The sequence below is a fragment of the Carcharodon carcharias genome, chromosome 8, assembly GCF_017639515.1.
Source record: "Carcharodon carcharias isolate sCarCar2 chromosome 8, sCarCar2.pri, whole genome shotgun sequence".
Classification (NCBI taxonomy): domain Eukaryota; kingdom Metazoa; phylum Chordata; class Chondrichthyes; order Lamniformes; family Lamnidae; genus Carcharodon; species Carcharodon carcharias.
Window position 1 is genome coordinate 4,041,352 of NC_054474.1, and position 15,850 is coordinate 4,057,201.

Below are 15,850 nucleotides of genomic sequence, written 5' to 3' on the forward strand. Positions count from 1 at the left end.
TGTGGTTAAGCTAATAAAGAGTATTTCTTCCTTGCTAGTTTGAATGATCCTTTCTAACTTATCACCTAACTTTATTTTGTCTTCTAATAGGAGTGTCAAAGTGCCCAGTTTGCAAGGTTGGGTCGGGCAGGTAAGGAGCTAACACTGCCTGTTAAACCTTGCTATGTTTTACAGACCAATCTTGCAAACACAAGAGGTGACTGAGATAAAAAAACTGCGGATGCTGGAAATCCAAAACAAAAACAGAATTACCTGGAAAAACTCAGCAGGTCTGGCAGCATCGGCGGAGAAGAAAAGAGTTGACGTTTCGAGTCCTCATGACCCTTCGAAGGGTCATGAGGACTCGAAACGTCAACTCTTTTCTTCTCTGCCGATGCTGCCAGACCTGCTGAGTTTTTCCAGGTAATTCTGTTTTTGTACAAGAGGTGACTGGTTGGAAAGAGGGTGTTTACAGATTGTTATAGTTAGAGAAAACAAACAAATCATTTTTGTTTTTGAGGTGAACCAGTAAAATTCATTCATTCTCCTTTATAGCTGGCAGCTGTAGGGGGCTTGATAGAGTAGATGCTGAGAGGGTGTTTCCCCTCGTGGGGGAATCTAGAATGGGGAGCGCACAGTTTTGAAATGAGGAGTCTCCCATTAAAGTCTGAAATGAGGAGGAATTTCTTCTCTCAGAAGTTCGTTCGTGTTTGAAATTCTCTTCCACAGAGAGCAGTGGAGGTTGGGTCACTGAATATATTTAAGACCGAGTTAGACAGATTTTTGATTTAAAGGAGTTAAGAATAATGGGGCAGACATGAAAATGGGCTTGAGGTAAAGATCAGATCAGCCATAAGTTTCTATTGACTGGCAGAACAGGCTTGAGGAGCTGAATGGCCTACTCCTGCTCCTATTTCTTATAATATAATGATCTTATGAAGCATTCTTGCCTCTAAGTCAGGAGGTTATGTGATCAAGTCCCACACCAAAAACTTGACCATGTCATTCAGGCAAATAATTCAGAGCAGTATGGGGGGAGTGCTCCTCAGTCAGCAGTATTTTCATTTGAATTACATAATAAAGAGGTGGTCTGTGTGTCCTTTCAGACCATTATTTATCCCTCAACCAAAATCACCAAAAGCAGATTATTTGGTCATTTTTGTTTGTGGGACCTTGCTGTGCACAAATCGATTGCTGCATTTCCTATATTGCAAGGTTCATATTTCAGCACCTGGTTGGCTGCTAAGTGCTTTGCAACATACTGAGGTTGGGAATGGAAAATAAATGCAAATCCTTTCTTTGTCATTTCAATACCTCAAGGGTTTTTATCACCTTGTAATTCTGAAGGCCTACAACTGTTTCAGCAGCTATGTGTTTTCTTCTATCTTGCAGTTTCCTTGAGTTTTTTTTTAATGTCTGAAGATACCACTGGTAAGATCCGTGAAACATCGATTTTACTTTTAGTCCTTTGCACTTTTTCTCTTTCTTTTCTCTTTCACATTCTCCCTTTTAAATGATTATGTAACTGGCGTCATGAAACCTACAGTTAGCAATACTCTTGTTTGAGTTTCCATTATTTGCAGTCCGTACATCAATACTCAGTTCAAAGGCCTTGCTGTCACAAGGTAAGATTGCATTGAATGTCAGTGTAAACCATCAACTTAGACTTCAGATTACATAGGATCTTATAAAGATGTTTTCCTAACCTTTAGACAAAAACAACAACCTGCATTTATATAATGTCTTTTAATAGTTCCAAGGCACTTCAAGACAGTGTACTCAGACAAAACTTGACACCTGGCCACATGAGAAAATGTTAGGACCAGTAATAGGTTTTAGGGAGTGTTTTAGTGGAGGAGAGAATGGTAAGTAGGCAGAGAGGCATAGGGAGGAAATTGTGGAGCTGATGAACTGTGCAGTAGGAGGCAGGATTGCAGTTTAGGAACAGGATGAAGCCATTTAGCTCCTTGAGCCTGTTCTGTCATTCAATGAGATCATGACTGACCTATGACCTAACTCCATACACCCAGCTTTGCCCCATGTCTTTGCATAACAAAATACTATGATTCTGAGATTTAATATTAATAATTGGCCTAGCATCAATTGTCATATGCAGAATAAAGTTTCAAATTTCTACCACTCTTTGCGTGTAGCAGGGTTTCTTAATTTCACCCTCAAAAAGTCTGGCTTTAACTATTTGAGTATTCCACCCTGTAGTACACTCCCCAGCCAGTGGAAATAGTTTTCAGGGAATACAACTCTAGTTTGTTTAATGCTGCCTCATAATTAAGACCAGGGAATCCAGGGATCATTCTGGTAACCTACCTTGCACTCCATCCAAAGCCGATATGGCCTTCCTTAGGTGTGGAGCACCGAACTGTTCACAGTACTCCAAGTCTGGGCTGACCAGGGCTTTGTACATCTGCTGCTGTACGCCCCTGTGTTCTAGTTATTTTTTTAAATTATTCTATCATGGAATGTGGGTGTCGCTGACCAGACCAGCATTTATTGCCCATCCCTAGATGCCCTTAAGAAGGTGGTGGCGAGCTGCCTTCTTGAACTGTTGCAGTCCATTTGGTGTAGGTACACCCATAGCGCTGTTAGGGAGTGAGTTCCAGGATTTTGACCCAGTGACAGTGAAGGAACGGCGATATATTTGCAAGTCAGGATGGTGAATGGCTTGGAGGGGAATTTCCAGATTGTGGTGTTCCCCTGCATCTGCTGTCCTTGTCCTTCCAGATGGGAGTGGCCAGGGGTTTCAAGGGCGCTATCTAAGGAGACTTGGTGAGTTTCTGCAGCCCATCTTGTAGATGGGATACACTGCTGCTACTGTGTGCTAGTGGTGGAGGGAGTGAATGTTTAAGGTGGTGAATGGGGTGCCAATCAAGTGGGCTGCTTTATCCTGGATGGTGTTGAGCTTCTTCAGTGCTGTGGGAGCTGCACTCATTCAGACAAGTGAAGAGTAGTCCATCACACTCCTGATTTGTGCCTTGGAGATGGTGGATAAGTTTTGGGGGACAGGAGGTGATTTACCCGCTGCAGGATTCCTAGCCTCTGACCTGCTCTTGTAGCCACAGTATTTATACAGCTAGTCCAGTTCAGTTTCTGGTCAATGGTAACCCCCAGGATTGTGATAGTGGGGGTTTCAATGATGGTAATGCCATTGAATTTCAAACAGAAATGTTTTGATTATCTCTTGTTGCCAAGTGATTCTAGTCCTCAGATACATTGGTAGGCATGGCTGTCAAAGCAGAGCGTTGAAAATCATAAATACTCTACAGGTCAGAAGAGCACAGAGACCTTGAAGGGCTAGAGGAGGTTACAGAGATAAAAGCAGTGAGGCCATAGAGGAATATCATTGACGTTAGTGGAATATTGCTTAAGGCTCATTGGCTGCCAAAATTATAACAGTGACAATGCTTCACAAAGACTTGCTTTGAATGTTCTGTGTTTGGGAACAGTAACTGCAAGTTCTTTCTTTTGTCTTTATCATGCAGTTTGGACAGGTCCATTAACGGTATGGCATACAGTTTCCCATGCACAGTAGGCTCATGTTCTATATTGAATTTGCCAATCTCAGTGGGGACAGTGGCTGCTGGAGGTTGTGTCAGAACTTCTGGGCTAGAGAATAGGAAAAAGGATAAGGAAATATGGCCATACCTGATGACAGTCTAAAGCTGACTGCTGGAGTTTGTGTGAAATTAGATACTAGATGACTGCAAGACAAGGCTTAACTATAAGATCCTCCACGATGAATAGCCTATCATCAATCTCTGTCCAAGTATGAAGAACAGTTACTTTAAATTGTTCTAGAGAACTGGTGAAAATATGGACCATAATTTCCTGAAGACTTGCAGCAATGTAATGTGTTTAAATCCTGTTTTATAGCAGAAAGGAAAGAGGAAATTATGGGATAAGAGACTTAACACATTAATAAATTCAGTGGAATGATAGCGGGGCTTGGAAGGTTAAATTATGAGCACAGGTTCACATAGATGGTTTGTATTCCCTTGAATGTGGAAGACTGAAGAGTAAACCAAACAAGTTGTTTAAAATGCTAAAAGGATTTAATAGGGTAATTTTGGCGAAACTATGTCATCTGGTATTGGAATCAAGAACATGAGGGAATGAACCTAAAATGAGATTTAAAACTGAAAATGCTGGAAAAACTCAGCAGGTGTGACAGCCTCTGTGGAGAGAGAAACAGAGTTAACATTTTGAGTCTGTGTGACCCTTCTTTAGAGCTAAAGAGAAGTAGAAATGTGATGGAATTTGTACTGTCGGAGGGTGGGTGGAGCAGGTAAAGCAGGATAGAAGGTAGGTGAGGGCTAAGGAGAGATTGTCAAAGATGTCAGGGACACCAGACAAAAGGAGTGTCAATGATGAAGACCACTAAAAGGAGAGTCAGGCAACTGAGGAGCCAAATCAGAAACTACCCTTTTATATAAAGAATCATAACAATCAGGAACTGTCTCTCCCAAAAGGTCTGTGAATGCTGGAGAAATTGGAAACTTCAAGGCTCAGATAGATTTTTGTTAGCCTAGGTGCTCAAGGGATATGGGTCTAAGATGGGTAAATGGAGTGGAGGTGTAGATAAGACATGATGTAATTGAATGGCGAATTAGCCTTGAGGGGTTGAATGGCCTCCTCTTAATATTCTCAATATCTTGTTGTAATTGGCTGTGACTTTTGCGCCAGTTCACTGAAATAAGGAGTAGTTAAATATCAAGGCTCCACTTCACCCAATAATTTCAATGGTGATTGTGAATTTCCCGAATCAATGCCACTTTTATTGTTGCTGCCATTTAGACTGTGAAGTAACGGCACTGGTAGGTCCCCAGGGATTTATGAATTTTAAAGATACCTACTTCAATTGAAACTGCAGGAATAGACTTTGGCTGTCTACTGGAAGATTTATAGAATTTTGGTAAGTAGGTTTTTTTTTATGTTCATTCACGAGATCTGGGTGTTGCCGGCCAGGCCAACATTTATTGCCCATCCCTAGTTGCCCTTGAGAAGGTGGTGGTGAGCTGCCTTCTTGAACCGCTGCAGTCCATGTGGTGTAGGTACACCCACAGTGCTGTTAGGGAGGGAGTTCCAGGATTTTGACCCAGTGACAGTGAAGGAACGGAGCTATATTTCCAAGTCAGGATGGTGAGTGGCTTGGAGGGGTTCTTGCAAGTGTTGGTGTTCCCATGTGCCTGCTGCCTTTGTCCTTCTAGGTGGTAGAGGCCATAGGTTTGGAAGGTGCTGTCAAAGGATCCTTGGTGAGTGGCTGCGAAGCATCTTCGAAATGGTACACACTGCTGCCACTGTGCATCGGTGTTGGAGAGAGTGAATGTTGAAGGTGATGGATGGGCTGCTTTGTCCTGGATGGCATCGAGCTTCTTGAGTGTTGTTGAAGTCACACTCATCCAGGCAAGTGGGGAATATTCTCCACGTGCCATGTTATTACTGTGCTATGATTTAATAAATGTATTCAATTTGCATACAAAGTTAGCCAGGTTTGTTTGCTCAGCTAATGAAATGGGTTCTTGATTAAAACAAAGTAGTTTGTTTTTTTTAACCGACAGTCCCATTCAGATTTGCTCCAGCTGCCCATTCAACCCTGGGGGACACTCTACATAGTTGGCCTGTTATTAGAGCTGAATTGTAGCCCTAAGCAGACACACCAAACATTGTTAATAACTCATTGTTCAACAGCCTGTGACCATTTCAGAAAGAAAGGCTTGCATTTATATAGTGCCTTGCATGGCCTCCAGCTTTTGGAGCATAGTCATTAATGCAACACAGGAACCAATACGTGCATAGCAAGATTCCACAAACAGCAGTGAATTAATGATGAGACAACCTGATTTTAGTCATGGTTGGTTGAAAGAAAAATATTGGGCAAGGGACCAGGGAGAACTCCCTTGCTCTTAATCAGTGTGTTCCTTTACATCCACCCGAGGAGCCAGGCAAGGGTGTTGGCTTCACATTTAATCTGAAAGACAGCACCTCCAAACATCCAGTACTCCCCCAGCACTGAACTGGATGATCAGCCTAGATTATGTACTGAGCTCTCCAGAGTGGGACATCAACTGACAAACTTCATAGATCAGAGGTGAGAAAAGCTTCCCCTCTGAGCCACAGCTGACACTTCACAAAAAAGGGTTCACTTTGATTTGTTCTATTTCTTTAGAAACATAACATCATGAGTTAGAATGCTGAATGGAAGCTTCAAAGCCTTCCGACACAGTGAGACATAATAACAACAAAGCTTGTACCCATATAGCACCTTTAACATAGTAAAATGCCCCAAGGCACTTCACTGGAGCATTATAAATTCGACAGCAGGCCACATAAGGACAGTTTAAGGCTGGTGGCCAAACATGGCCAAATCACAGAAACACAGGGAGGAATTGCCCCAGGTTTGCACTAAGTGCGGTAGTGAGTGGGTAAAATGTCATTTTATCCGCCGGCTGCAATGGTGGCTTTTCACGCTGTATCGTCCCAAACCCACCGCATTCATTACGCATTCCCGGGAAACACGCTGTTTCCATGGCGGGCGAGCTGTGATTCGCCCACCACACCGTCACCTCGCCGCTTCATCACGCCGGGAGCCATATTTATAGTCCAGCCGCGCGCACACCTCTCAGCGCTTCCAGCCCAGGACTGCTGCAGAGAAGACATGGTCCTGACAGGCAAAAAGACTGCAGACCCCAGGTTCAATGACGCATCCCTCAAGCGCCTTTTGGACGCAGTCAAGTCTTGCCGTGATGTCCTCTACCCCCGCTTTGGCTCACGATGGGCACCAACATCGCCAATCTGGCTTGGGAGATGGTGACAGCAGTGGTCAGCACCAGTGCCCTGCAAAAGAGGATGGTCACCAGTGCCACTACAGGGTGAATGGTTTCATCTGTTCCACCAGGGTAACTCACTCTTCTCATCGCTCTCAACTCACACACTCACAAACTTATCACAAACCCATGGGATTTCACACCTCAAGGAACAACATCACTAACTCTCACACACACCTCATATCTCCATCAGGCTCATACCCTCTCGCGTCCTCATTCTGTCCATGGCTCCGCTTTCCACACAAACATTCCACCCAGTGCCATGTGTCCTGTTCACACTCTCAGACCGGGGGTGGAGTGGCCCACATTGGGCCCCTCACTCACTTTGAGGAGCATGCCTTTGTGCTAATTGGTGAGGATGTGGACCGTGCCTGCAGTGACAGTGAGGTCAGCAGTGAATACTCTCGTGAGGATGCTGCACCACATCATCCCTCTCTCAACACAATTGTGAGTGCTCTCTCTCTTGCTTTTGACGCTGCTAAACTACTTATACCTACTTCAGTTCACAGGGAGCTCTGCCAAGCAGTCCATCACCCTCAGTCAGCCAGTCCCTCAGCTCCATCCACATCCTCACCACCAGCCAAAGGGATACCTCCTCCACTGAAGCGCTAAAAATAAGCAGCCTGGAAGACCGTCACAGCGCTTACCCACACCCTCCACCAGCTCAGAGACAAACACCTCGGTGGGAGCTAGATCTAGAGCAGTCTCTGGCTCACAATCTGGTGGTCACCGCATGGACACGTGCCTGCAGCAGCAGGAGGAGGCAGGTTCGTGTAAACTCCCCGGCAGTCAGAGGACTGCTGGGGATTAGGCATCTGTGAGGTCTGAGTCAGATGACGAGTCTCTAGATTTGGTCTCATTCTGGAGAGTCAGCAGAAGGTGGGGGAACATCACTCAAAGCTGTTGGAAGCCCTCGATAGAGTGGCACGCGAGTCAGAGGAGTGCGTCTGCCTGCTCTCTGATGAAGTGCTGCCCAATGTGCTTGTGTGGAGGTCTCCATGGGGAGGATGGAGGATGCCAACAGAGGGCGCTGGTGATCCAACAGAGGGCGCTGGTGAGAAGTGACTGAAGCATTCTGGGAGAAGTCACCGCAGCCACCACGACTCAGGAGGAAATCGAGGAGAAGGACTCTTGCACTCAACAGGAGGGACAGCATCCAACAGAGGGCGTTGATGAGAAGTGACTAAAGCATTCTGGGAGAAGTCACTGCAGCCACCGCGACTCAGGAGGGAATCGAGGAGGACCCACTGTCAAAGAACGGAATAGCCCCAAACATTACATTGCTGTAGTGTTTCCATTCCTCCCTCCTCCTCAAACCTTAAAAAAAACAGAGAGAGAGAGGAAGAGGCAGTGCCTTCAGGAGTGCACCAGACCTGTGAGGGACACTCTTCTGAAAGTGGATTTTAAAGAAAAAGCAGCTGATTGGTGAGTAAATCCTAGGAGCAGACTCGGAGGGAGGAGCACCGGAGCGGTGAGTATAAATCTAGCTTACCTTGGGGATTTGCAGCCTTGTCTCTAGGGAGCAGACTCAGAGGGAGGAGCACCAGAGCGGTGACCTCGGGGCACAGAGTAACTGAAGCCAAAACTGAAAAAAGTGACATCACAGGAAAGCTGTGATCTGATTGGTTGGTAGGAAATCTGCACCAAATTTGAAAAAAAAACACTGCAAAGCTAATTAATAAATTAATTATCTAAGTCGAGATGGCTGGGCAGGTGATGTGCTGTAGCTGTATGATGTAGGAGCTGGCAGATCCCATTGCAAGCCGCAGTGACCACATCTGCAGCAAGTGTTGGTTGCAGGAGGAACTCCAGCTCAGAATTGATGAGCTGGAGTCCGAACTCCGGACACTGAGGCACTTCCGGGAGGGGGAGAGTTACCTAGACGATTTGTATCAGGAGGTGGTCACACACGGTAGATTAAGTGCCTCAAATTCGGTCAGTGGTCAGGGTCAGCAGCGTGTGACTGCAAGTGAGGCAGGTAGAGGGATCCTGTGTTCAGGAACAGAGGAGTCTCAGCTCTTGACCTTGTCCAACAGGTACGAGGTACTTGCTCCCAGTGTGGATGAGGAACAGGGCTGTAGGGAGGATGAGCCAACTGACCACGGCACTGTGGCACAGGAGGCCATTCAAGAGGGGGGAGCAAAAAGACAAGTGGTAGTTGTGGGGGATTCTATAATTAGGGGAATTGATAGCTTCCTTTGTAAGCAGGATCGAGAGTCCCGCATGGTATGTTGATTGCCCAGTGCCAGGGTGAGGGACATCTCTGACCGGCTTGAAAGGATATTGGAGAGGGAGGGAGAGGATCCAGTTGTTGTGGTCCACGTCAAGACAAATAACATTGGTAAGACTAGGAAAGAGGACATGTTTGGGGATTATCAAGAACTAGGAACTAAATTAAAGAACAGGTCCTCAAGGGTTATAATCTCTGGATTACTACCCGAGCCATGTGCAAATTGGCATAGGGACGCGAGAATAAGGGAAGTAAACACGTGGCTAAAGGAGTGGTGTGGGAAAGAGGGGTTCCATTTCGTGGGGCACTGGCATCAGTATTGGAACAGGAGGGATCTGTACCATTGGGACAGTCTCCACCTGAACCGATCTGGGACCAATGTTCCAGCGAAAAGGGTAAATAGGGCGGTCAGCAGGACTTTAAACTATAAAGTGGGTGGGAGGGAAGGGTAAAACTCCAGGAAGTATGACTAATGGGAAACAAAGCAGCAGGTTAGCGTGTGGGGGTTCGGGTGGTTGGGGGGTGGTGTGGGGGTGGATTCAACTTCATGGAAAATTAGGAAAAAACTGAAAAGAAAGGAGAGCCCAGGAGAGGCTATTAAAGTCTCCAGAACACAAAATAGGACCGAGTGTTTGGAAAGGGCTAGGAATCTAACTTCAAGCACATCAGGCAAAGGGACGACAATGAGAGAAGGGACGGGAAATACAGGACTGAAGGTGTTGTATCTGAATGCACGCAGTGTATGAAATAAGGTAAATGAGCTTGTGGCACAGATTGAAATTGGCAGGTATGATGTGGTGGGCATTACGGAGACATGGCTGCAAGGGGATCAGGACTGGCAGCTAAATATCCAAGGATATACATCCTATCGAAAAGATAGGCAGGTTGGCAGAGGGGGTGGGGTTGCTTTGTTAGTAAGAAATGAAATTAAATCGATAGCAAGAAATGATCTAGGGTCAGATGATATAGAATTTCTGTGGGTAAAGTTGAGGAACCGCAAAGGTAAAAAAAAACCATAATGGGAGTTATGTACAGGCCTCCGAACAGTAGTCAGGATGTGGGGCACAAGATACACCAGGAGATAGAAAAGGCGTGTAAGAAAGGCAAGGTTACAGTGATCATGGGGGATTTCAATATGCAGGTAGACTGGGAAAATCAGGTTGGTAGTGGATCCCAAGAAAAGGAATTTGTGGAATGTCTACGAGGTGGCTTTTTGGAACAGCTTGTGGTGGAGCCCACTAGGGAACAGGCAATTCTAGATTTAGGATGTGTAATGAGGCAGATTTGATAAGAGAGCTTAAGGTGAAGGAACCCTTAGGAGGAAGTGACCATAATATGATAGAATTTACCCTGCAATTTGAGAGGAAAAAGCTGGAATCAGATGTAACGGTATTACAGTTGAATAAAGGCAACTACAGAGGCATGAGGGAGGAGCTGGCCAGAATCGACTGGGAGATGAGCCTAGCAGGACAGACAGTGGAACAGCAATGGCAGGAGTTTCTGGGAGTAATTTGGGAGACATAGCAAAAATTCATCCCTAGGAAGAAGAAGCATACTAAAGGGAGGACGAGGCAACCATGGCTGACAAGAGAAGTCAGGGGCAGCATAAAAGCTAAAGAGAAAGCATACAATGCGGCGAAGAGCTGTGGGAAACCAGGGGATTGGGAAGCCTTCAAAGACCAACAGAGGACAACTAAAAAAAAAATAAGGAAGGAGAAGATTAAATATGAGGGTAAACTAGCCAGTAATATAAAAGAAGATTGCAAGAGATTTTTTAGATATATAGAGGGTAAGAGAGAGGCAAAAGTGGACATTGGGCCGCTGGAAAATGACACTGGAGAAGTAGTAGTGGGGAACAAAGAAATGGCGGAGGAACTGAATAGCTACTTTGTGTCAGTCTTCACGGTGGAAGACACGATTAACATCCCCAAAGTTCAAGAGAATCATGGGGCAGCGGTGATTATGGTGGCCATTGCCAAGGAGAAGGTGCTAGGAAAACTGAAAGGTCTGAAGGTGGGTAAATCACCTGGACCAGATGGATTACACCCCAGAGTTCTGAAGGAGATAGCTGAAGAGATAGTGGAGGCGTTGGTGGTGATCTTTCAGGAATCACTGGAGTCAGGGAGGGTCCTAGAACCTGGAAAATCACTAACGTAACACCTCTGTTTAAGAAGGCAGTGAGGCAAAAGACTGGAAATTACAGGCCGATTAGCCTGACCTTGGTCGTTGGTAAGATTTTAGAGTCCATTATTAAGGATGAGATTTCAGAATACTTGGAAGTGCATGGTAAAATCGGGCAAAGTCAGCATGGTTTCATCAAGGGGAGGTCTTGCCTGACAAATCTGCTAGAATTCTTTAAGGAGGTAATGAGTAGGTTAGACAATGGAGAGGCAATGGATGTTATCTACTTGGACTTCCAGAAGGCCTTTGACAAGGTGCCGCACAGGAGGCTGCTCAGTAAGATAAGAGCCCATGGTGTTAGAGGCAAGGTACTAGCATGGATAGAAGATTGGCTGTCTGGCAGGAGGCAGAGAGTGGGGATAAGGGGGTCCTTCTCAGGATGGCGGCCGGTGACTATTGGAGTTCCACAGGGGTCAGTGTTGGGACCACAACTTTTCAATTTATACATTGATAATGAGGGCATCCTGGCTAAGTTTGCAGATGATACAAAGATAGGTGGAGGGGCAGGTAGTATTGAGGAGGCGGGAGGCTGCAGAAGGAATTGGACAGGTTAGGAGAATGGGCAAAGAAGTGGCAGATGGAATACAACGTGGGGAAGTGTGAGGTCATGCACTTTGGTAGGAAGAATAGAGGCATAGACTATTTTCTAAATGGGGAGAGAATTCAGAAATCTGGAATGCAAAGGGACTTGGGAGTCTTAGTTCAGGATTCTTTTAAGGTTAACTTGCAGGTTGAGTCGATAGTTAGGAAGGCAAATGCAATGTTGGCATTTATTTCGAGAGGACTAGAATATAAAAACAGGGATGTGCTGCTGAGGCTTTATAAGACTCTGGTCAGACTACATTTAGAACATTGTGAGCAATTTTGGGCCCTGTATCTCAGGAAGGATGTTCTGGCCCTGGAGAGGGTCCAGAGCAGGTTCACGAGAATGATCCCAGGAACGAAGGGCTTAATGTAAGAGGAAGGTTTGAGGACTCTGGGTCTATACTCGATGGAATTTAGAAGGATGAGAGGGGATCTGATTGAAACTTACAGAATACTGAAAGGCATAGATAGAGTGGACGTGGGGAAGATGTTTCCATTAGTAGGAGAGACTAGGAGCCAAGGGCACAGCCTCAGAGTAAAGGGAAGACCGTTTAGAACAGAGATGAGGAGAAACTTCTTTAGCCAGAGAGTGGTGAATCTATGGAATTCATTGCCACAGAAGGCTGTGGAGGCCAGGTCATTGAGTGTATTTAAGACCGAGATAGATAAGTTCTTGATTGGTAAGGGGATCAAAGGTTGCGGGGAGAAGGTGGGTGAATGGGGTTGAGAAACTTATCAGCCATGATTGAATGGCAGAGCAGACTCGATGGGCCGAAAGGCCTAATTTCTGCTCCCATGTCTTATGGTCTTATGGCCACGGAGACCCTGGTCCAGCAGAACATGGAGATGTGTGCAGACCTGCACTCCATCGCGGAAGCCATGGATGAGCTCCTACAGTGAGAATGTGAGAGTGAAACGGACCCACTCAATGTCCCTGCAGTTGCTCCTTCCCCTCAAGAAGGCAGGCCAGCGTCCCCAAGCACCCGAAGGGAGGAGGAGTAACAGCTGGACGCCTCTGGGTCATCCGCTCAGGAATCTCCCCGACCTCCTCCTTCCCAACCTCAGGGTCCGTATCTGCCTCCAAATACCCATCAACCACCCCCACCCTGCTGTTAAACCCTCAGCATTCCACCCTGCCACCTCACTCTGCCCTTGGTCACTCTCTACATTCCTTCATTCCACACCCACCCTCAGTTCGCTTCCGAGGAGGCAGTCATGGAACCATCAGACTCCTCCCTTGCATGTTCACTTGGACATTTCCCTCCCCCACCGGAACCCCATCCCCACTACTCCTTAGTCCTCCCACCCACCCCATACTCCACCCCGCTTAGTTCCTCCCCCTTCCTGATTCCCTCAGACACCCTTACTTCCTCCACCACCCTTAGTCCAACCCCCCTCGGCTCCTTCCTCTAGTCTCACTTCTTCCTCCAGCCTTACTCCTTTCCCTTCCCTGACTCCCTCAGGGACCCTCACTTCTCCCTCCACGCTTACTCCCTCCCCTCTCCGCACACCTTCCCCTCCGAACTCCTCCCCTTACACCTTCCACCCCACCGTGCAGCTACCTCCCCGGTTGACACTTTCTCCCTTGTTCTTCCCTCTTCCCCCATATTCCCTTCCCCCCCCCCAAACATCACCACCTGACACCTTCATTCCCCCTCCCAACCTCACCCCCCCTGACACCTTCATTCCCCCTCCCAACCTCACCCCCCTGACACCTTCATTCCCCCTCCCAACCTCACCCCCCGACACCTTCATCCCCCCCCAACCCAACCTCACCCCCATGACACCTTTTCCTCTCCCAGTCAATTCTGGACCTTCCTCTCCCACCCACTTGACCACCATGTGTTGTGGACATCAACAGTGACTTTCCAACTTCTGTGAGCTGCTCCGCAGCAGAGCCATGTCTAGGAGAATCCACCCAACATGCCATGGATGTTCTTCCAGGACCCCGTTGCTGTTGAGGTCCAGCATCTCCTGCTCCTCGGATGTCAGCAATGTGAACAAGGCCCTGACGGGTAAGTCCTGACTCCTGCACATCACAGTTGTCAAGGTGTGCTCTGCACCGGTATGTTATCCTGCCGACGTGGGCGGGTAATTCATCGGGGGATGGGTAAGGGGGGGTTTTGAGCCTGGCAGGCTGGCCTTATAATGATATGCTGATAGATTACAATGAGGTTCCCGATGTCCAATGGTGGGAAATGCGGCCCACCATCGACAGGCTGAGCGGACTATTGGAATCTGGTTTCATGATGTCATGAAAGTATGGTTGTTAAATTTGCTAATGACACAAAGATAGGTAGGATAGTCGGATGTGAAGAGGACATAAGGAGGTTACAAAGGGATATAGATAGGCTAAGTGAGTGGGCAAAGATCTGGCAAATGGAGCATAATGTCGGAAACTGTGAAATTGTCCATTTTGGCAGGAAATTTTTTTTAAAAATAAGCATAATATCTTAATGGTGAGAAATTTAACCTAGGGCTGAGTGCATGCTGTTGTTGGGTAAGAAAGTCTGAATTTTAATTTTGTACAAGCCCAATTTAGTTTATAATTTGTAGTTGGCATTAAACTGAAATCTACAGTTTAAATTCTGTAGTTGCCGGCCTTAAGCAGGGATTTTTCAAAGGTTTTAGTGAAAGAGCAGCTTAATTAAGAAGCAGCTGGATCCTCACTAAGTGACTCAGAGAGGCCTTTTGTGTTAGGAACATACTTAAGTAGTTAACTTAGTGTGACTTAGCACTTGAGCGCTACTTACAATAGAGTGCCGGAGTTGAGAGTTTCAGGGAGTTAAGCGGAGGAAGGGAAACAGGTGTTTGGTTGCTTTTGCCTAAACTTTTTCAGCCTCAGGAATTGATTCTGATCTGCTACAGGAAAAGAAGCTGGTTAATTGGTGAGTATCTGGTAAGTGGTTAATTGGTAAGTGATTAGAGTTCACTCCTAAGGCTCTAAATCGTATATTTTGAGTGAGAGGAGAGCAGGAGAGGATGAAAGTCACAGATTGAGAGGCCTACCTGAAGTGAGACCAGCAGTGAAGTGACGTCATGATTCACAGTGCAACGTCATTATGCTAGTGCAAGGAAAGCAGCTGATTGATGAGTAGGATTGGTGAGTATTTCTAGTCTTTAAAGTAAAAGTAAGGTCTTTAGTTTGTGTTTAGGTCTCTAGAGTTTGTTTTTCTCTTCTTAAAAATAGCTTGTTAAATTTAAGATCGATACTAGTGTAAAAAAAAATCATTACAATAAAGTATAAAGAGCGGAAGCTTCTTCAAGTGTAAAGAGCAGGGATACTAGAGTAATTAATTAAAAAATAAAATCAAATACAATAGCAATGGCAGGACGGGTGATGTGTTGCTGCTGCTGTATGTGGGCGCTGCCGGATACCAAGGTGATCCAGAGCAAACACAAATGTAAATAAGTGTTTGGAACTCAAGGAACTTCAGATCCAAGTTGAGCTGCAGACATTGTGCCACATCAGGGAGGGGGCAAGTTATTTGGACACTTTGCTCCGGGGGGTGGCCACACATCTCAGATTAGGTAGTTCAAATTTGGTCTGTGGTCAGGGACAAGAGGGTGAGGCAGGTATGGGGAGCCAGGTGGTAGCGTTCGAGGAGCCTTGGCCCCTGCAACAGTTACAAGGTTCTTGCAACCTGTATGGACGAGAACGGGGAATGCAGGGAGGATAAGCGAACTGACCACAACACTGTGGTACAGGGAGCCATTCAAGTGAGGGGAGGAAATAGGAACATAGTAGGGGTAAGGGACAGTATAATTAGAGTATAGATACTGTTCTCTGCAGCTGTGAGGATGTGTTACTTGCCTGGTGCCAGGGTTAAGGACAGCTCCTCAGGGCTAGAGAGTGGGAGGACAGGGATCCGGTTGCCATCATCCACGTTGGTACCAGCGACATTGATAGGATTGGAAAGGAGGTTCTGCTGAAAGAATTTGAACAGGTAGGAGCTAAGTTAAAAAGCAGAACCTCCAAGGTAATAATCTCAGGATTACTACCTGAGCCACAGGTAAACCACCATAAGGTAAATAA